The sequence below is a fragment of the Schistocerca nitens genome, chromosome 1 (genome assembly GCF_023898315.1).
Source record: "Schistocerca nitens isolate TAMUIC-IGC-003100 chromosome 1, iqSchNite1.1, whole genome shotgun sequence".
NCBI classification, from domain to species: Eukaryota; Metazoa; Arthropoda; class Insecta; order Orthoptera; family Acrididae; genus Schistocerca; species Schistocerca nitens.
The window spans coordinates 486,560,459-486,584,028 of NC_064614.1; the positions used below are offsets into that span (position 1 = coordinate 486,560,459).

Below are 23,570 nucleotides of genomic sequence, written 5' to 3' on the forward strand. Positions count from 1 at the left end.
CTTCTAAACACCACTGTAAGAAGCCAAATCATGTGGTCAAGAAATGCCTTACAAACGTGATGTCAGAAGCCACTGAAACTTCAAATATGAACATAGTTCTTTTAGCTGAAATGTCTGTTGTTATGTCATCTGAGAGTGATACTGGTAGCTTGTATGTAGATAATGATGCACCAAGTCATATTATCAATATTGACAATTTTTTCAAGACATTGGAAGCATTTTCTACGACACATACACTTATATCAGCAGATGGTGATATTGTTGAAGTTGTTAGCAAGGGCACAATAGAAATGGAAGCAGTAACGAATGGAAAGTGGCACAAAATCACTTTGAGTGATGTATGGCATGTTCCAAAATTAAAAAGAATCTGCTTTCAGTCTTAGCAGAATAAGACAAAAATCTAGAAAGTACATTTTTATTCACAGCAGAAAGGTTTTATTGTACAATTGGTGAAATCACACTACTAGTTGGCTATCATGATCTGCATGGAAGACTGTTCAAGTTAATGATGAGAAGCATTCCTGCTAAAGTAAATGAAAACTGGTGAGAAAATTTACTACAGTTGTACCATGAAAGAGTTGGACATAAAATAAACGACATGTCAAGATGTTTCTCTCCAAGATCTTAGGCATAAATGTGGGACTAGACTCTGTGCACTGTGAAGGCTGTCTTTATGGAAAGCACATTGGGTTGCATTTGGCACCTGGAAGAGAGCTTCTGAACCAGGAGAGCTGATTCACATGATGTCTGGCACGCTTTTGAAACGTCCTACTCTGAGTAACGCTATGTGGTATTAATTAAAGATAATTATAGTAAATTTCAAGCTGTTTACTTCTTCAAGGAAGACTCAGAAGTTCCTAATAAACTAAGACAGTTTATAAATGAAACAAAGACTGCTAGGTGTACAATTAAAAACTTTCTAAGTGATAATGAAGGAGAGTCAACAACAAACATATAAGGTAGATTTTACAGAGGGAGATCATAATACAACGCTTTCATATGCCAAACCTTCACAGCAAAACAGATGCAATGAAAGAGAAAATCGTACGCTTGTTGAAACAGCCAGGGCTATAATGCATGCTCATGAAACATTCCACAGTTGTTTTGGTCTGAAATGATATATTCTGCAGCATACATCCTGAATCGAATGGGACCTTCCAGTATTTTAGGGATGTTTTCATATTAAATATGGTATCAAAAGAAGATTGGCGTAGAGCACCTACGCATAATAGAGTCAAAATTTTATGTTCATGTTCCAAAATAGTTAACTCTGGAAATGGATTGAAAACCAGTAAAGGGGATTCTGACTGGCTATGACCGTGGTGTGAAGAAAATGGTCCGTTAATGAGATCACAGTGTGTCATTTTTGAAGAGAACATTATGCAAAAGGAAGAACTGGTAGTCCCTTGGATCTTGAGCTCCCTCACTGGAAGTCTCAAGCCATCAAACGAAATTTTTTCCAAGAGAAAATGAGTTCGATAATTATGATGATTTACAGGATGAAACAGAAGAAAAATTAGAACAAAATTAGTTTGATGATTATGATGATTTACAGGATGAAACTGAAGAGAGATTAGAACAGTCCAATGATGAATTAGGCCACAACTGCGTGAACGTTTAACGCTAAAACGTTCAGAAAGACTATGTAATGCAGTTAATGATCTCTGAGGAGCCAGAATCTTATTGTGACATCACAAATTCGACTCAACGAGAGGACTGGAAAGCAGCAATGGATCAAGAAATGGCTGTACATCAAGAAAATGGAACTTGGACATTGGAAAATTTATGTCCTGAATAGAGGACAGTGCTATGTAAGGGGATCTGTAAACTGAAAACGAATGCTGATGGGTCGGTTCACAGAGTCAAAGAAAGGATTTTCTTACAAGAAAAGGATTGATTATTGAGAGCTGGTTTCTCAGGATGGGACAGGGTAAGGTTACGATCGTGGATGGGGCCACAATCAGTTACTCTCGGTTGCACAACAAATATGTAAACTTTATTTAAATAAATTAAAATTTTAAAACAATCTCTTAAAAAACACAATTGACTGTATGATGGCTGAAGGTCTTATCACCAAAAATTCCACAATTTTAGGGCTGAAGGCCACCAACAATAACCTCAAACAACAAACGGCTGAAAGCTTGAATTAGAAGTCAGAAAAACAATTCTAAATAGCACATAATAATATAAATACTTCGTTTTAAATCAAGCTGTAAGATGGCTGAAGGCCTTATTATAAAATAAGTGAAATTATCACTCAGCTGAAGGCCACAAACAATTTCAAATAATAAATGGCTGTAGGCCTGAATTAGAAGTCAGGAAAACAATTCTAAATAGCACACATCTCAACAAATACGTTGCTTTTAAAACAAGTTTGCTTAAGAAACTTACTGTAACATGGCTCAAAGCCTTATCACAAAAGAAGTGATATTGTTGCTCAGCTGAAGGCCACACACAACTTCAAATAACAAATGGCTGAAGACCTGAATTAGGAGTCAGAAGAACAATTCCAAATGGCACACATTTCAACAAATACTTTGCTTTTAAAACAAGTTTGCTGTAAAAAAACTTATTGTAACACGGCTGAAGGCCTTATCGCCAAAGAGGTGAAATTATTGCTCAGCTGAAGGCCACATCAACAATAATTAGAAAATTACAAATATCCTTAAAACAAACATCACAATCTAAGGAATCAGGACAAGCAGTTCTCAGCAAGTGTTGCAAGGGTCGGCCTGGGAAGGTAAATCAAACATGAGGTAAGGTGAGAGAGGCAGCCAAGAGTTGTACTCACTTAACAGGATGGCAATTCAAACTAGGGGCAGCTTAAGCGCCGACCGACCGACTAACCACTCCGCCTAACGTCCGATCACTGGTACAGCGATCGAGTATTTTTAGGCAAGGCCGAAGAGACAAACAGCACTACGTCTTCAGAAAACACCTAAGGACGAAGGAAACACTAGAACCAAGGCAGACCTGCCAAAAAAATGCACAGTACAATACTAGAGGCTGTCAAACTACACGCCATGCCAGGCAGCATCAACACAATGAGGAAAGGTACACTGCCTGAAAAGTATGCTAACCTCCAGGGCAGGTAACTGGGACGTTAGCGGCCATAAGGCAGAAAAATACCACTGGTTGCACTTCACTAATAAGAATAATACAAAATTCAATTATGAGTAACAAATAGAGAAGACAGCTGCAATGTTTCACCGCCTTGAAACACTTCACTCATTTCAGCCAGTCTCAACGTCCCTGGGAGCAACAACTCGCCGACAAAGGCGAAATCTAAGAATAGTTGAGGTTGCATTTGCAGTTAACCCTTCACTCAACTTAAACGTCCAGGGTTCGGTGTGCAAAGAAGTCGTCGCTCTCGCATCTACGCCTCCTCGATCCGGAAGTGGCTCCAGCTTGCCCTCATGCAGCATGGACCTGCTCGCTGCTGCGCCCTAACCGAACTGATCTCCATTCACAACCCTCTCCACGAAATCCTGTATGCAGACAGCATTAAATTTACTGCTCATTCAAAACAACAAGATACACACAGATCTGGGAAAACAATTCCACCGACAATTCACAGTACTAAAACCAGTCACTGTGAAACAAAACGGACGCAGAGAAGCCATAAGTGGTCGGAAGACCAAATGCTGGTCGTCCGCTGCGACGACCGACTGAACGACCAACCAACGGTCGTCCCCACTAAAGTCAGGCACGGGAAAGATCCCAGTATAAAGGTCGATTCACACTTAACGGAACGTCTCCGTCACGTCAAAACATTCTTCCCTGTGTTTCTAATGGCTGTGTTCACACTCGACGTCAGCGTCCCGGAACGTCTCCGTCACACATTCTTTCGGAGAATGTTTCCCGTCATGACGGTGAGTTGACGTGATGTAAATCTCTGGTTTTCGAAGGACTGCCTCCATGTTTTTACTCGGCCCCTGTTTATATATTTTGGAAAGAGTGAGGTTAGGTACATGTGGTTCGAAAACTTTGCTTGTACCTAACATGTAAGAATCAATTTTTTATAGTTCCGAGTTTCTCTTTGTTATTTATTCTAATTACAAGTAAGTTCCGGTGTTTTCTATTGTATTTATTATTTTGTTTAGATAATGGAGTTCGACGAGTATTTGATTGAATTAGTTCATTCTCATTCAGAGCTATATAATATGACTGATAGGAGATATAATGATTCCGTTTGGAAAGAAACACTGTGGAAGGAAATTGGAGAAGAGGTGGGGCGTCCAGGTAAATGAAACGCAATTTAATTTTACTTTCTACTAAGGATTGTTAAGTGGTATGTAGTTAGTATGTGCGAAAGTTTTCGCTACAATGATGAATATTTGAGTGGAGTACCACGGTAAAAACATTATATACTGTACAAGGTGTTTTTTAAAACTTACAAACTCCAGCAACGTAAATACACTGGTGTTGACCGAATTTATGATGTATTGACGTGCACCTAGCATTTCAGGATCTTTAAATTATGTACTGCACGTGGATGCTGTATACACGTAACAGAGAATAGATCCAGTCAGTTTTATTGGGCTGTATATTTCCAGTATTTATCTGAGGGAGTAGCACAAAGTAATTTAGCAGACACTTTTGTGCTGTGCAGTGTATAAAGCCTCAAAGTAAAATATATCGTATCTAATGTAACACTGTTGCTATAATTTCGAAATATTGCACTAATTTAATATTTACGTAAATAACACACCATATAGAAAATCTGGCAATGCACTTGGGCCACTCGTATTCTTTAAATTACAAAAGTGTTATTGCTCTATACATTTGATCAGAATGAAACAACACTTCTTTTATGTAAAACAGACACATTGTGACTGGGTAATTACCAAAAAAACCTTTTAATGGGATGACAGAATATACAATTACTTACTACATTGATTCATGTGAAAAGTAAATAAATGGACAGTCATTCTTGTACCTAGTACATAAAGAATCTCTTACCTTATTCTCATACATATTTGGAGCTAGAAAAAGATCACAGGATACAAATATGTTTGTTAGCAGTTTTGTAAATTACTAGATAAGGCTTACAAAGTTTCTTCAGCTTTGTGTAGGCTGTAATTGAACATTTTGTAGAGAGTGTTTACTCATGAAAATTTTTGAACAAAAGTATGTTTTTATAGAAACCTGGATGATTTTCAAGAAATGGTGTCTATTGCCTATGTGCTGATTAACAGCATAGCAAATCAAAAGTACCTCATATTATTGGAAAGCTGTTGTAAAAATAAATGAAAGCAAACCGTGTTTGTGTCCCCGTTAAAAGTTTGGGAAGTCCCTAATTATTTTTTGAAAAAGCGTTAGACTACTCCATGCACTCTATTAACAGCTGTATATGTTGTCTTATTTCAGGCCCTGAATGCAAGCGACAATTGGTGTCACTGAGAGACCAATTTAGAAAATGTGTTATTAAAAAAACAGAGTGGACAAGCTGCCATACCCAAGAAGCCATGGAAGTATGAGGAGATTATGGCGTTCTTGCACCCATACATGCTGGAATGGGAAACAGTTTCTAACATACCTGTTGATATTGTTCAGAGGATAAATCAAACAGTGAGGTGTCATCACCTATTCCGGACATTGAAAATAACAGTGATTTGAGGACAGAGACAAGCAGGCCTGTCATGCAAAAGCGTAGTCAAAGTGACAATAAGAGGAGAACTACAGACTCTGCATCTGCTTCTCTGATGAATTATATTCTAGCGACACAGCCAAAAGAAGATCACATTGACAGTTTTCTTTCAGGGATATGTGCCAGTATAAAAAGATTGTCCCCATTGCGGCAAATACAAGCTAAAGACGAAATTTACAGAATAGTGTCTGATCTAGAAAGTGATAAAGTGCGTGAAAATATTGATAGTGATACATTGTGAACAGTGCTGTTTGTTACACAGTTTGGAAGCACTTCTATGTATAAGTTGATTAAATAAAAAGTCTCTTGACAGTGTAGTTCTGTCTTAACAACCAAATAATGTAAACAATCACCTGTTACACACAAACTATTTTTTATTGTGTTTGTGACTTATTTAAGCTGATGACTAGAATTTTAGAGAACCAAGCAGCCAAGTCAGAGGTGACTTAACATGAAATTAATAAGAAATTTTCTTTCAGGGTTTTGGTTAGGCTAGGCTTTCTTATTTTTTGATGGCGTGTGTGTGGGTGGGGGGAGGGGGGGAGGAAGGAGGTGAGAGATGAATGTATACTTATTAATTATGTTTTGTGTGTGTGTGTGTGTGTGTGTGTGTGTGTGTGTGTGTGTAGGGGGGGAAGGAAGGAGGTGAGAGATGAATATGTACTTATTAATTATGTTAAGCCCTTACAGTGACAACCAATATTTTACTATGATATGAATTATTGTTCTGAATGAGAGCTATTGTTACATATGAAGGAACAGAAGCTTATCTGGTTATACTATTTAGATTTAAAATTTCAATAGTGTTGTAGACAGCCAAAATCTGGTGTATCCTATTAGACATGTTTCCTATAGAGAACAGCATCATAGTAAGTGAATGAATAGCTCACTGATAATTTATATGAAACTTTTTCGGTAATATTTGTATCAGGAATAAGAACGTGATTTTTTTCTTCATCTAAGTGAACCAAGTATCCAGGTAATCTCTTTATTAACAAGTTTTTTCCTAAAACCTCAAAAGTCTTCATTTATGAGTTATAAATCACAAGGTTATCTGCTTTTCATTTTGCCAACTAGGATGCATTTTGCAGACTCAGAGTATGTTACACCAACTCTTTCCCATCTTGGATTAGTTCAGCTATTATGAATTAGTGACAGATGAAATTACAAATCATACCCAACTGTAGATTAGAGAGATTAGATTAGTACTTGTTACATAGATCATGAATATGACACTTCATAATGATGTGGAACATGTCAGGTTAATAAAAGGTGTCTATACAAGATATTACATTACATAAAATATTACGTGACACTTAAATTATTTTTTTTTGTGGGTGTGGGGAAATTACTCACTCACTATATCCAAAAATTCATCTAATGAGTAGGAGTTGCCATTCAGAAATTCTTTTAATTTCCTTTTAAATGCTATATGGTTATGTCAGACTTTTGATGCTATTAGGTAAGTGACCAAAGACTTTTGTGGCAGCATAATTTACCCCTTTCTGAGCCAAAGTGAGATTTAACCTTGAGTAGTGAAGATCATCCTTTCTCCTAGTGTTGTAGCCCTACACACTGCAATTGCTTTTGAATTCGTTCGGATTGTTAATAACAAATTTCATAAGTGAATATATATATATATATATATATATATATATATATATATATATATATATATATATATATATATATTGTGAGGCTACAGTGAAGATCGTGGTGATATTGGACACCTAAATCTTGAATTTTTCTTCGCAATCCTCGTCTGTGTCTTGCTTAAAAGGTAAAAAAATTATTGGTTAGACATTCTAAAATATTTGAAGAAGGATGATTCCTCCTCTTCCAGCTCCTTGTAAAGGGTATGAAACTCTCCTTCGCATTCTCGGCCTTTTAACATATTCCTGACCCACACTCTTTTTGGTCACTGTTCTTCCTCTTCATCAAGGGCAATTGCAATCATTGCAAGTTGCTTCAGATTAAATTTTGGCATTTTATGAAGATCCGAAACTATGCCGATAATAAACCAATAGACTACAAAAGCGCCTCTGGCCCATGTATTATGAACCATCACACGACGTTGTGTCGACGTTGACGTGCCGTCTAATGTGAATGCTCAGAAATTTCTCTGACCGTCGACGGTCCAAAACGTGACGGTGACGGTCCGTTAACTGTGAATCCTCCTTAAATCGTCAACTGACAACTCCTTGCCATGAGGTCACTTCGACACACACACAGACAAGTGAAAGTTGCACTACTCGAATATTACGGTCCATTCAACTAAAACTCGCTGAATCCGGTCCTTGACGTGGTCGTGCACTCTCGCGACCACATCCTTCTGTCGGACAGTGGATGTGTGTAGCCAATGGTTGGGCGAGTACTGGCTGTCCGGACCTCACTGCTGCTCCCTCCCAACTCAACTCGCTCGACACACGACGACCCGGAAATACTAGAGGCTACTCCAAAGATGGTACCACAGTACGCGTTATCGATAAGCGCCGCTACTGCCACTCACGGACAGACAAGGCGAGCAAACGTAGTGGCGCCAGTGAACACTCTAAGAATACGAGATGCCACTATCGCTATTACAAGATGCCAACCTATGAACGACATCAACGTGAGCCGCACACGGCTCAATTATGAACAAACTTTTAGCCCTGTGGCAAAGATGTCGACTATTCGAAATTTACTCAGCATTGCAGCCAAAGAGAATATGAATGTTGCACAGATATATGTGACTACTGCCTTTCTTTATAGTGACCTGAAGGAAATGATGTTTATGATACAACCTGAAGGTTATGGTGATAGAAAAGTATGTTGATTAATGAAAAGCTTATATAGCCTAAAACAGGCTCCCTGCTGCTGAAATGAGAGATTCAGTAGCCTTGTGTCGGGATTAAGATTTAAGAGAAGTGAAGGTGATCCTTGCCTCTTTATGAGACAGAAAGGTTCTTATGTTTTATCATGCTCTATGTTGATGATGGATGGATTGTGCCACGCAATGACAGTGAACTTAAAGAATTTGTTGAAGATCTTGAAAGAGAATTCGAAATAAAATCAAAGCCAGTATCATATTTTTAGGCTTGGAAATTGATATAAAAGAAGGTGGGTCCAATCAAGTCAGACTCACTACACCAAGAACGTTTTGGAGTGCTTTGGCATGATTGATTGTAGAGCTGTAACAACTGCAATTATCAAGGATAACGACATAGAAGAGAACCATATCAACATTGAATATTCTTATAGACAAGCAGTTGAATCCTTGATACACCTGATGTGTGGGACAGGACCAGACTTAGTACATGCTGTAGGAATACTATCTAGCTGTCTTGAAAATCCAACACAGTTTGATGTAATAGGGGTAAAAAGAATTTTTCGCTATTTGAGAGGCACATGTGACTATGGACTTATTTACCAAAGCAGTAAATACAAAGGCATTCTTGAATGTTATAGTGATGCTGATCATGTAGGTGATATAGGGACTGGATGATCCACCTCAGGTACTGTCTGCCATACTTTGGTGCACCTCTCAATTGGATGAGTCAGCGACAAATTTCAGTTGCAATCTCTACAACAGAAGCTGAAGTTGTAGTAGCTAATGAAGCAGCACAAGAAATGGTCTGGATGAAGAGACTTGTAACTGAACTTTGCCAGCTGAAGGATGGAAACCTTGCCTACAAGTGGACAATAAAGCTTTTGTTCAACTCAGACAGAATCCTGAATTTCACTGACAGACAATGCATATTCGTCACAGACACTTCTTTCTTCGAGAATTAGTTACAGCTGGTGAAATTACGATTTCAAGAGTAGATGCAGAAAATCAGCTCGTGGATTTATTAACAAAACCATTATTTGCTGCTCGACTAAAAAAGTTGTACAAAAACATGAGAGTGTGTAAGTTATTAAATAAGGGAGTGTATTAAAGTTTTGCATTGTGAACAGTTTTATTTAATAACTTCACTGACATTTAAATATCCCTGTATTACCAGGCACATATTGTTTTGTGCTATTTAGCTGCATTGGAAATTTATTATCATTGTTAAACATTATTCTGTAGATTTCTAATAAACCACTAAACCAGAGTGTTATTTGTCTACAAAAACCTGGTGTCATTCCTAAATAACCAAACAATGAGTAACTAGTATTTTGTAATATTATGTAAGTACTGTAAATTAGTTCTCGTATTTATTTTTTGCATGTATCAGACAGTTATTCATTATTATTTGCCTGGTGTAGTGCACAATCAGCAATTGTAAACACATGTAATGAACAATGTGTTTACATCACTGTGAGTGATTCAAGTTTTGTATTTATCAATAATAAGTTTAGTAATGTGAATTGGCAATTCATTAAAAATATTGTTTATCATATTCCATTTTTTCTGTTATAGCTATGGAATAGTCTAACAAAATTGTTTTAAAATTTCTAGGACATTATAAAAACAAACCTGTAATCTGGAATACTTCGTCGCCATGTCATTCAGATAGGGATATAGTTCACAATGTGTGGAAGAGAATTGAGATAAACATGGAAATGAAATTTTCTGTGCAAGAGCTTACGAAAAAAAAGTTTAGAACATGCTTGCAAAAAATAAAAGATCATGTGAAAAGTGGAACCAGAATAGATGACCTTTACACACCAACACAGTTTGCCTACAAAACCATGGCAGGTTGAGAGGTAATTATATTTTTGACAGTATAGTTGACCAATACTCCAGTACATGTAAATTAGCATTTTCTTTTTTTGTAGTGTTTCGACCTGTTAAGTGATCAGCACTCACATTTTTGGTTGTGGGCAGTGAACTTCATTACGTTCACTTCATTGAACTATTATATAGGAAGAGTTTCCTTTCACTGAGTGTACTTCAACATATGTATATTCTCAACTGTTGTTCCCCCACTAGTTGTGCATTACTGACTAGGATGTGAGCTTATGCAAAGTATGTCATTCTGATGAATGAGCTGCTTAATGATGTATCTAATTGTCATAGTGCATAGCATACTATTGTGATTCACATACCTTGTATGCCAAAATGCTTAGTAGACATTACTTCATTTGTTGTAAGTTAACATGCTCTTCCAGAAATTTTGTTTGATACTGGATCAATGCCTAACTCTGTTCTAAACTCATTATTTTGTATTCTGTGCTTATTTCGAAACTAATTAAACCATTATTAATATTCAGGCACCAGTGCAGTGGAGAAAATTCTAACAATGTCGTGATTCTTTTCCATGCTGTCTGTCCCCAGAGTAATACATTGTGCTTCACTGACATGCTTCTGATATTGTAATATTTTAGGACATGGAATTTGTAGATGCTACTAATGATGATGAGACAGTAGCTGGTGTCATACCACAGCCTGGAGAGCAGTCTGGTATTGAAAATGGAGGTATGTTTACTAAACAAATGCTTGCAATAAATTACTGCTAGTGACTGCAGTGGTCAACTGATATTGTTTTAAACTGCTTTTGTTACAACATTGGTATTATTGTCACGTAACTCATGTTTATAAAATATTCAGCCAAAAAGAAGAGAAAAGTTAATGAGGCAGAGGACATCAAGTTGAAAATGAACGAGGCATTTTCTTTGCTTCAAGCAGTAACACCCCAAAAGTAGCGGAATGTGTGTAAAATTTTTGGTGAATTTGTGACAACTGAACTACAGCCGATGGATGAGGAGATGTGGGAAGTTGCCATACAGTATATAAATAATGTTCTTTTTGATACACAGAGGATGAAGTCTGTAAAGAGAGGTGGGCACAGCAGTGACATTGGACATGTACAGTATTACAATCATGATTACTCTGGAAATGTGACTGAATATATAACAACTGATGAAGATGATATTGTTAAATAACATAGTTTTGTGTCCACAATCAAATGTTTCTCTTGCATATCTCTGTTCCGCTTTGATGATTGCAATGGAAATCTCCACTTCTTCGCTGGTGCGCAAATCCTATCAACCGAAATTGCGGCTACAGTCTCAGCAAGGCTTGGGACCCGGCATTGAATGTAAATAAGAAGACTCTCAGCAAGAAGTACGAACTGGCGACGAGGCGGATGTAGCAAGCACATCGACGCTACGACAGATTCCGACGCCCATGTCTTCACGACCGCCGGCGCGTGGGCGCGGGCGCGGACGGCGAAGAGAGTATCCCGCGGGGGGAGGGGATTTAATCGGCCGCCCGCCCTCAGGAGCTCACTTCGTCAGCGCACCTGACGATGACGACATGTCTGATCGCCGAAATATTGTGCCTGTTGGACACTATGAACTGGCAGTATACCCGTGGACTGTTCGAGCAACATTTGGAATGAACATATCAGTAGCAATGTTTATTCGAGCTTTAGACAAATCGTGGGGAAAGGAATTGATCCAAATCTAGTAATGTATGTAGGTGATTTACTTTAAATTTCTGAGTCTTGGGAAGATAACTGAAAGTGATTAATATGAAATTTAAATCAATTAGAAAAAACAATAAAACTTTCGAAGATACATTTCTCAACACGAGCTGTATGATAGAGACTAATGGAATACAACCTGATTCAGAAAGAATACAAGATTTATAGAGGTGTCCACAGCCGAAGAATAGAGGAGGTTTATGAAGAACAGGCCACAAAGGATCAGACATTATTAAACCTAAAGCAAAGTTGGCATGAGAAACTCTCAGTAACATTAAGCAAGCTCTACTAGAAGCTAATCACCATCATCATGACTTAAGCACTTAAACTGGCAACATATGCATCAGAATAAGGTCTGAGTCATGAACTGTTTCCAGAAGAATGGGATCCAGACAAAGATGAACACTAAACTTTTGCTTGTCACCATATTAGTAACCAGCGATTGAAAAAGAACATCTGTCTATTGTCTGGAGTTTACAAAAATGTAAGATTCTAATGTGGGGTTCTAAAATAATAATGAATACAGACTGCGAACCATTAGCATTTTAATGGAAAGTAGCTTACTAGTTAATAGGTGAATGAGATGGGTATTACTTTTACAGGAACATAAATTAGAATTTTATTACATTAGAGATTCACTGAATATGACTCCTGATCGATTTGTATGACAAATGAAAGTAGAACTGAAGGTCCTGAAGCCACATTTAGAGTTAATTTTATGTTATAATGTTACAGTAACTATGAGGAAAGATTCCTAGCTCGAAGAATAAAGGAGCACTCAAGATCTAATGAATAGTTTGGAATTAAGGAATATCGTCTCAAAAGGATTAAAACAAAGGTTTTTGTTAACTGATGAAAATTTAGTTTGGAGAGTATATGTGAAACACAGCATTTTGCATGCTGGTTTCATCAATGATTAGACTGTTTTATCATTCTGAGGCTGCAAGAAGGAAAATCTGTATAAAAATGTTGTTGGTATTATAAAAACAGTGACTGGCAGCACGGCACCCTGACTATTTTGGATGTCTCTCTTTATTGACTTGTTAACGGTTTTTAATGAACTGTTACAGATTCTGTGGTGTGTATCGATGTACAGTGCAGTGGACTTGCGGCAGAGCAACAGGAAACACATCGGTCAAGGAGGTCTGTGACCAGTAAACAGGACTGCGGCCTGGGTGGTGCAAGATTCTCAGAAGTGATTATTCCCAAGAATCTACAGGGGACGGCAAGCAATGTCCTTCCACAAGACTGCTTGCACCTAAAGCTCTGTCAAGGGCAGATGGCTCTGTACACTGGGCTTAGGGTGCCTTTAAATGTTTTCTGGCTTCTTTTGAAGATTAGCATCCGCAGCTTGTAGAAATGGGAGGCCACTGGAAAGAAACTCTAGCCTCATAATGGTCATCTCTCAATGTCATGAACCTAGTTTCGAAGCTACCGGTGGGAGAATATTCAGTTGGCGTAAAGATGTGCGTCGTCATATGGCAGAGTTGAAATGAATGTTTTTTGGCAACAGGGGGGAATTTCATGTGGTCATTGAAGGTTGGATAAAGACGTGCTATGTTTGGCGACATTGTCTATTGGAGGGAATCCTCATGCTAGGGCCCCAGTGGTTCGTAATTTTGCGAATGATAACTAGCGCCTTTTGGCGGCAAGGAATATTCAGGGCTTAAGTGAGCGCCACAAGAGAAGCACTTGCCAGACGGATGCGAAAGTGTCTGGTTGGACTTGCGGGTGGGATGCAAAAGTGCCCAGCTGGACTACGTGGTAAGATGTGAGAGTGTCCAGTTCGACATTCTGATAGGACATGAGGGAGTCCTTATCGATTTCACATATTAGCACGGTAGAGGCTACCATATCTTGGAGTCCCACAAAGGCACTGAGGACTCCCCCTTTGTAAAGGGGCCAGCACATCTGCATCACACAGCTTAGAGAAGCCGAGGCAGACTTATAGTGAGCATAATTGGCAGCACCGGTCAAGTAACTCAATTTGATTTCACACTTGTGGAATCCAGGACGACCGACTCTCTCATTTCCTTTTGCAGTGGTAATGAATGCGAGGACGTTTGAGTTTTAGTCACCAACTTCCAGTCACTCTTCCAATCGAGAGTTACGGAATTACAGTAGTTGTCAGTTATCATTGAAAATTAGGAGATAATAAATTCTCAAGAGTTTATGATGAATCGTATTATTAATTTTTTCGTTCTTTTATCTTTTCCTTTTATACAGACACTATGTGATCAAAAGTATCCAAACACCTGGCAGAAAATGTCTTGCCAGAAAATGTTCGTGGCGCCCTCCATCGGTAATGCTGGAATTCAATATGGTGTTGGCCCACACTTAGCCTTGATGACAGCTTTCACTCTCGCAGAGGTACATTCAATCAGGTGCTGGAAGGTTTCTTGGGAAATGGCAGCCCATTCTTCTTGGAGTGCTGCACTGAGGAGGGAATCGATGTCAGTTGGTGAGGCCTGGCACGAAGTCGGCATTCGAAAACATCCCAAAGGTGTTCTATAGGATTCAGGTCAGGACTCTGTGCAGGTCTGTCTATTACAGTGATAATATTTCGTTTAATCACTCCGCCACAGGCCGTGCATTATGAACAGTTGCTCGACCATGTTGAAAAATGCAACCGCCATCCCCAAATTGCTCTTCAACAGTGGGAAGCAAGAAGGTGCTTAAAACATCAATGTAGGCCTGTGCTGTGATAGTGCCACGCAAAAGAACAAAGGGTGCAAGCCCCCTCCATGAAAAACACGACCACACCATAACACCACCTACTCCGAATTTTACTGTTGGCACTACACACGCTAGCAGATGATGTTCACTGGGCATTCGTCATACCCACACCCTGCCATTGGATCGCCACATTGTGTACCGTGATTCGTCACTCCACTCAACGTTTTTCCACTGTTCAATCGTCCATTGTTTACGCTCCTTACACCAAGCGAGGAGTCGTTTGGCATTTATCGGTGTGATGAGTGGCTTATGAGCAGCTGCTCGACCACGAAATCCAAGTTTTCTCACCTCCCGCCTAACTGTCATAGTACTTGCAGTGGATCTTGATGCAGTTTGGAATTAGTGGGTGATGGTCTGGATGGTTGTCTGCCTATTACACATTACGACGGTCTTCAACTGTCAGCGGTCTCTGTCAGTCAACAGACGAGTTCGGCCTGTACGCTTTTGAGCTGTACGTGTCCCTTAACTTTTCCACTTTACTATCACATCGGGTACAGTTGACGTAGGTGTGTTTAGGAGTGTAGAAATGTCGCCTGCAGACGTATGACACAAGTGACACCCAACTACCTGACCACGTTCGAAGTCCATGAGGTCCGCGGAGCTCACCATTTTGCTCTCTCGCGATGTCTAATGGCTATTGAGGTCGCTGATTTGGAGTGCCTGGTACTGTCTCTCCGGCAGTAGATAATCTCTTTTCTTTCCAGTTAATATCCTTTACGGAAAGTGCATTTCTACAGAAAAGACGAAAATTTGTATATAGTCATCATTAACGTGCAAGATAAGTCATCAAATTCTTTAAGACTATGTCAAGTAATAACCAGGTTCATTAGTGAACATACAGATAAATCTGCTTTAGTTGAAAAGTAGCGATACAGACAAAATTTCGCTTCTGAAAAAAATATTTTTCATATTTTTGTTAAAAACTATTCACAATGGAGTCTGAGGAAATGGCCATTGTTAAAAATTCATTACAAAATGTAATATGCCAAGTTGTCGGAAGTCTGAGCTTGGCAACAGTTGAAGGTAACGCGCCAACTCGTGAACTGACCTGTGGCGTCCCACTATCAAAAAATGATGACACTGGTAATATAATTAATCATGATATCACTTTTATGACGCTCGATGAGAATTTCTCAGTTCTCACTGTGAAACATTTTTTTCAAATAGTGTAACAGCGCGCGACAGCGAAACTTCCTCTAATTATTTGCACACGACATCGCGAACGCAAGAAGAGGAAGCAGTTCGTAAAGTCAATGTAAATACTAGTGAGACACACAATTTGAGACAACTCGTGCAGCTAATAGCACAAAGGTTTACAAAACAACTCATAACTTAAGGGTGTGACACAGCCATTCGCAAAACATCATGAAAATACAGGACAACAGTTTACACAGCAAAATGCGGCATTTAACGATTTCAAGGACAGCATTAGTCAACAGTTCAGCGAGGTGAGCATAACTATACGCACTGAATTATATGACGAACTATCCGGCAAGTTGACTGAGCTAGGTAAACAACTAAAACAAGAAATAATTACCGACATGTTGCGCAATGTAAATACGTTAACGGAAAAAGTATCATTCGTAGACGATAAACAGGAACAACTTGCAGGTGAGTTACAAAACCTTAGTGAAGCATATTCTCAAATTCAGGAGACACAGTCCCCAAGTGGAACCGTCGGTAAAAATTGTGACGGATGCACTCAGCGAGCTGCAAGACGTATGCGAAAACTTACCTACAGAAATACAAAACTTAAGTCTAAGAGTAAACCAGTTAATTTTAGAGTCAAAATTTGCCAAAAAACAGACAAATAAGATATATGCAGATGTAAAGAAAATAACTGAAAAAGCTGAAACAGGGATGCTGGATAAGGGCAGCACCTTTGCTAAAAAGGTAGTGTCAGAGTGCAAAATTTATGTAGTTACGATAGAAGAAGCTCTAAAGGAGAAAGAAAGTCAACTCCTAGCTAAAACAGAGTCAGGTTTAAAAGAAACAGAGGAAAGGTTATGAGGAAATATTCCTAAAACTATTCACATTCCAAAACAACATTTGAGAGAAAACAAACACATGCTTTTAGAGAGGTTACAAAACTCACCGGTTACTCACAATACATGGCTAGCCAGTCGAAGAAAAATAGCGAAGGTTGCAGAATGTAACAACACTTGCCGGCAACTGTACCTGTCGAGCAAGCTCAATTGCTATGTGCTGCTCCCCAAGTGAACACAAACACTCCTGTCACTGACAGTGCGGCGTGTTTGTCAACATTACTTGCTGATGTGGATGACCTAGGCATCGACAATTTCCGGTATTTACCTCTTTATCGGAGCAATTCGATATGTTTTACCTCGTACGTGGACCGAATGCCAAAAAATTGGATTTGTTGTTGGATACACACAGGGTGACGTCCTGCTGGGGGTACGGGCATGGCGGAACATTGCCACTACTACGAACAGTTTGAGAGAGCCTTTTTTGGATAAATATTAGTCTGAGGCTGTACAAGAGAGTCTCAGATGTGAGGTATTCAACCCAGATCCCTTCTACAACAAACATGGAAGCTTAAGGGGCTATTTTGAAAAATATTTGAATAAAATCAGATACTGGGCGAACCCGGTATCTCTAGTAGACATAACGAAAATTTTAATGAGCCCTCTTCCTGCACACATTAGAGGAAAACTCATTACTGTTCCGGAACACGACACCGAATACTTTCAATCTGTACTGGACTCAATAGATTTCAGATAGGAGGAGAGGCCAGTACAACCCAAGCCTGTTAATACACGGATAGTCCCACAGAGATTTACGGACCAACAAATAAACAACGGATTGGTAGTCCAACACGGATGGCAGCCTTATCCCACACAGACCTATTGTAATGGTAACAGTAATCGTAATGGCAATGGACAAAGTTATAAATTCAAGACCGCATATAAAAGAACTGGCCAAAAATTTAGCAAAAACAACTACAACGGGCAAGTAGCGTATGGCCAGCCCATACAGTATGGGCAATCGCAAGCTACCGGCAATAATCAGCCGATCAGTTGGCAAACACAAAACAATACCACACAGCCACCGCGCGGGATTAGCCGAACGGTCTCAGGCGCTGCAGTCATGGACTGTGCGGCTGGTCCCGGCGGAGGTTCGAGTCCTCCCTCGGGCATGGGTGTGTGTGTTTGTCCTTAGGATAATTTAGGTTAAGTAGTGTGTAAGCTTAGGGACTGATGACCTTAGCAGTTAAGTTCCATAAGATTTCACACACATTTGAACATTTTTTTTAACAGACATCCGAACAATCCACAGACAGCGGAATTCGACCAGCAAAGTAACGCTCTATGCCGAATAAGCCGCAAAGGCAAAGAGAATTTCAGTCGAGAGCCACACAGGATACTCATTGGCGTAATCAAACACCAACAGTCCACATAGTAGAAGTTACGCCTAATTCAGAGACCGATGCCACTGTGACGCCGGAAAACTTGAAACTGTCACAGTGGGCATCCTTTAGGTGGGGGCACGAGCTTGAGCGACACTTGCTTTATCAGATACGATCAAGGTAGGTATACCCTCTAAGTGCCGGCCGATGTGGCCGAGCGGTTCTAGTCGTTTCAGTCTGGAGCCACATGACCGCTATGGTCGCAGGTTCGAATCCTGCCTCGGGCATGGATGTGTGTGACGTCCTTAGGTTAGTTAGGTTTAAGTAGTTCTAAGTTCAAGGGACTGATGACCTCAGATGTTAAGTCCCATAGTGCTCAGAGCCATTTGAACCATTTGAACCCTCTAAGTTGTATATATGTATAATAATATTAGATTTAGGACGCTGGAAAATCACATTCCAGAATTTATGTTTTCAGTTGATAAGGAAAATTTTTGTTTGTGTTTTTTCTTATATGTCAAATCTGTAAACGATGAGTGGATGTAACAAGGAAGAATTTTACTTTTATATGTCTAGAGACGACGATGTTCTAAAGACAACGCTTCGGCTTGCTCGTGGACCAGTTGTAAACAAATACACTAACTTGTGAATCGCACGGTAGCGCTCCATGGAATACACAAGTCGCCGAAACGACTAGGCGCAAATTGTAACGTGGATAGCGCGTGTGGCGCGTTGCAACGCAGCGCGCATTTTTGTAACTTCAAGGTTCAAATCGAACTGCACAAATTGGGATGTGACGCGACAGGACCTGCGCCAGGGGCCCTATTCTGTATCTTTCCTCCATTGTGCCGAACGGTCTAGTACTCGAGTTAGAGTCCCATCATTATTCAGTATGCATTTCGGTAGCGATACAGTTCGGGTCTAGAGAACCGAAGCGCTGTTGCCGGTTCGCGTCGCGCAAGCCAATCAAAAGCAAGCAGCCGCACATCCGCGCATGCGCACTGCAGCGCGCACAGCGCCACGAACACAAAGCGGCTAGCAGACGACACAGGCGCGCTATTCTTCGCAGTATCGAACTTGCGTTTATGCAGTACGACGTGTTGCTAAAATACCAGCGGAAATGTCGGACGAAAATGAGGTTAGTAGGTTCACAGTTCAGTGACACTGAAAGAGAGTTTAGGATTGCTATTGTGATTGTCGTTTATGTGTATTTTATTTGAAACAAAAACAGCAACCCTGGGTATGGAGAGGCACTTATTATTGAACAGTTTTGGCCTGTATTTACAGCCTCTGCTAAAAGAATAAGAAGATAAACAGAATGTGGTTATAACTCGCTCTTAGAGATCCAAATGATTAAGTAGCCCATTTCCCTATATGATACGTCAAAGATTTCCGTCTTAAAAATAAAATTGAAAAAACGCGTTTTCGAGAGCTCCTGCAGTTTGTCGAAGTTTATAAGATGCATCTCATGAATGAAAATGTTTCGTATATGGTGCTACAGTCTAAAAATATTATGGACGGAGATCTTTCATCCGTGTCTACTGTTGTTGAGGATTTGATTGTAGATACAGACTTGTGACAAGCATGATTATGAAGATGAATGCTACTAGTTACATTCCCAGTACTTTAAGTTGTGCTCTTAGATTCCTGTCTAACCGCATACTCGGAAATCACTACATTTTCGGAAAAAATGGTGAATTATTTCTGATAAGAAAAAATATAAAAGTCACTGTCGGTTGTCTCACTCACAGCAGTTTCATCTGCAACAATTTCATATTTCGTGTTTTAAAGACACAGAAATCACGAAATCATTATTGAGGAAGTACGCTCTACATGTAAGTAATATTGCAGAAAAATCTTAACTTACGCGAATAACAATGTCTCAGAACGTGTTGCATATATGAAAAGGAAAAAAAATTTTTTTGCACCCGTCTGTGCGCGAACCCGTGTCCATACGTGTAGTAAACCCGTGTGCTAACCACCTTTTTTTATTGTTTTCATTTTTTCCGATTTTGTTCGTTGCATTTGTTCAGTGCGGATGTCCCATGACACCCATTCAAGTTCAGTATTGAGCCACTGACTCAGTTTTTTATTACAGAGGGCAGCTAACCCTCTGACCGAACACGCTGAGCTACCGTGCCGGCAACACAAAGTCACTAGTAACGTCAGCTCACACTCATGTAATATACATAAGCATAGCCGATGTCTTGCTATTTAATGATCTTTAAACTCTTATTTGCATTAAAATAACATATTTTGAGAGAATATTGACCGAAAACGTTTTCTGTTTGGATGTAATCATTGACAGTAACAACCGAACCTAACCATACTTGTAACGAAAGAAAATATCCTATTGTGAACTCACTTTCCTACTGGATGCGTCCTCCTGTGATTCTTTAGTAACACAATCACTAAATCCAAAGCTAAAACTGCTAAAAATGTTTAAAATAACAAATTATAGGTGTACATAAACTACAGCTCACCGATCAACAGGGCCACACCGAAATCCAAAACCTCTCGGTACAATTGTCGTAAAATCGGTGGGAGGACCGTTCGGTAACAGGTCTCAGAAGCTTACTGAATAGGATATTTCGATAAAGAACCGAAAATGACCTCACTACCGAAACGAACCAACTACACCGATACAGAATAGGGCCCCAGGTCGCATGGCGTTGGGTTGTGGCACAGTTCTTCGAGCCACCCGTGCCACCCGAGCACAGCAGGAGGGACCAGGCGGGGAGCTTGAAGGCAGTCCTCCCATATGCTCACTTCGGCATGGCGCATATGGGCAGTGGAAGTATTGCCCATCCAGATATTACAGCCTTACTGTATACTGAATTTTATTATCACTGAGTAGAGTTTCGTTTTTCGCCATTTAAGCGCTCCATCTCTTTTCGTTAGTACATAATAATTTTCAGTTAGATGTATCTGTAGAGGAAAGATACAGAATAGGGCCCCTGGTGCAGGTCCTGTCGCATCACATCCCAATTTGTGCAGTTCGATTTGAACCTTGAAGTTACAAAAATACGCGCTGCGTTGCAACGCGCCACACGCGCTATCCACGTTACAATTTGCGCCTAGCCGTTTCGGCGACTTGTGTATTCCATGGAGCGCTACCGTGCGATTCACAAGTTAGTGTATTTGTTTACAACTGGTCCACGAGCAAGCTGAAGCGTTGTCTTTAGAACATCGTCGTCTCTAGACACATAAAAGTAAAATTCTTCCTTGTTACATCCACTCATCGTTTACAGATTTGACATATAAGAAAAAACACAAACAAAAATTTTCCTTATCAACTGAAAACATAAATTCTGGAATGTGATTTTCCAGCATCCTAAATCTAATATTATTATACATATATACAACTTAGAGGGTTCAAATGGTTCAAATGGCTCTGAGCACTATGGGACTTAACATCTGAGGTCATCAGTCCCCTCGAACTTAGAACTACTTAAACCTAACTAACCTAAGGACGTCACACACATCCATGCCCGAGGCAGGATTCGAACCTGCGACCATAGCGGTCATGTGGCTCCAGACTGAAACGACTAGAACCGCTCGGCCACATCGGCCGGCACTTAGAGGGTATACCTACCTTGATCGTATCTGATAAAGTAAGTGTCGCTCAAGCTCGTGCCCCCACCTAAGGGATGCCCACTGTGACAGTTTCAAGTTTTCCGGCGTCACAGTGGCATTGGTCTCTGAATTAGGCGTAACCTCTACTATGTGGACTGTTGGTGTTTGATTACGCCAGTGAGTATCCTGTGTGGCTCTCGACTGAAATTCTCTTTGCCTTTGCTGCTTATTCGGCATAGAGCGTTACTTTGCTGGTCGAATTCCGCTGTCTGTGGATTGTTCGGATGTCTGTTAAAAAAAATGTTCAAATGTGTGTGAAATCTTATGGAACTTAACTGCTAAGGTCATCAGTCCCTAAGCTTACACACTACTTAACCTAAATTATCCTAAGGACAAACACACACACCCATGCCCGAGGGAGGACTCGAACCTCTGCCGGGACCAGCCGCACAGTCCATGACTGCAGCACCTGAGACCGTTCGGCTAATCCCGCGCGGTGGCTGTGTGGTATTGTTTTGTGTTTGCCAACTGTCTGAAAGTATCATATATGACATGTTAACAACAGTATTAATAATAACAAAATTATGTGCCTTAATAAACTACAAAATAATTTTACAACAAGTAATATATCTTTAAAATGAGTAACTTAATGGTAAGAAATAGTAGCTAAAGTAAAAAAAAATATTAAATATTTACCATGCTTGCTGGATAAAGTGGTATAAGTATATACTTAGAAGATAGAGGTAAGATACAATCAGTTGGTATAAATCTTCTAATTTTACAAATATATGGACACCTTCTCAGCAGCCTAATAGAGTACTAATAGGGAAAGAAAAGAAATGTCTGAGGAATGAGATGTGAAGCTAAATGTGTGAGGAAGTAGAATGTTTAATATATTGAGACTAACTCCAATGTTGTGGAGAAGAAAACTTGCCTGAGTTGTAAAAGGTTAAGAAATATAATTGAAAGTAAAGTTATCAAGAGTGTCTAATTTGTGTAGTAGAAGGAATAGATGTATAAAAGGCAAAGGCCTTATGAGATAAAAGTATAGGAAAGTATAATATTTCTAAATGCTCAGAATGTAATTCTACCTATATTGTTACTGAAACAAAAACTGTAAAACTATTTTGGAACGACAAGGCAACCAGAATCTATTGCTTCATCATGAATCTGCACATTTAAATACTTTTGCTTTTAATATATCTTGAAATAACAGTACTACAACTTTACTAGAGTGGCATTAAGAACCAAATACTGCCATGATAAAAGCAGGATTAGGTGAAGCAATGAGACAAGTATATAGTTGTGGATATTAAGCTTCAAGCATTTATCATACTGAGAATATGTTACTTCAATTACAACTGAGTCATGAATACTCTTGTTTTGTTAATCATGATGCAACAACAAGAAGTTCATAATGAGGAGCGCATTAGTACACAAGATAATGGATACTAACACCATAATGTATTAGTTATCAGAGAGATTTCCCAAAATTTTGATACAGTGAAATTTTATGTGAAATTGTCATATAAATTAACAAGAGTAACTTTATTTACTATAAGTCTATTCAGCAAAGTGGAGGGATATGTGGTGGTACATACTACTCCAGAAAAGTGATATAATCCCTATGTTTTATTAGTGATAAACAAAAGTGTCTACAGAAATTTTGTCAACAGGATGCAAATTCACGAAATTGTCAGTGTTGAGATTATTGATTCAGCAAGTGTGCAAATGTATGTGCTCCATGTACTAAATTTGATAAGAAGAGCACAAAAAGTTGTATCTCAAATGAACGATGCCCATTTACTATTTTTAAGACCATTACTTTGGTACATAAACAATATTTGTA

The 23,570-nt window shown here is 39.4% G+C and overlaps 1 pseudogene; it reads left to right on the forward strand.

The window, feature by feature from the left end:
* The first annotated feature begins 10,036 nt into the window (after positions 1-10,036).
* On the forward strand, positions 10,037-11,500 carry LOC126255967 (uncharacterized; annotated as a pseudogene).
* The last annotated feature ends 12,070 nt before the right edge of the window (positions 11,501-23,570 follow it).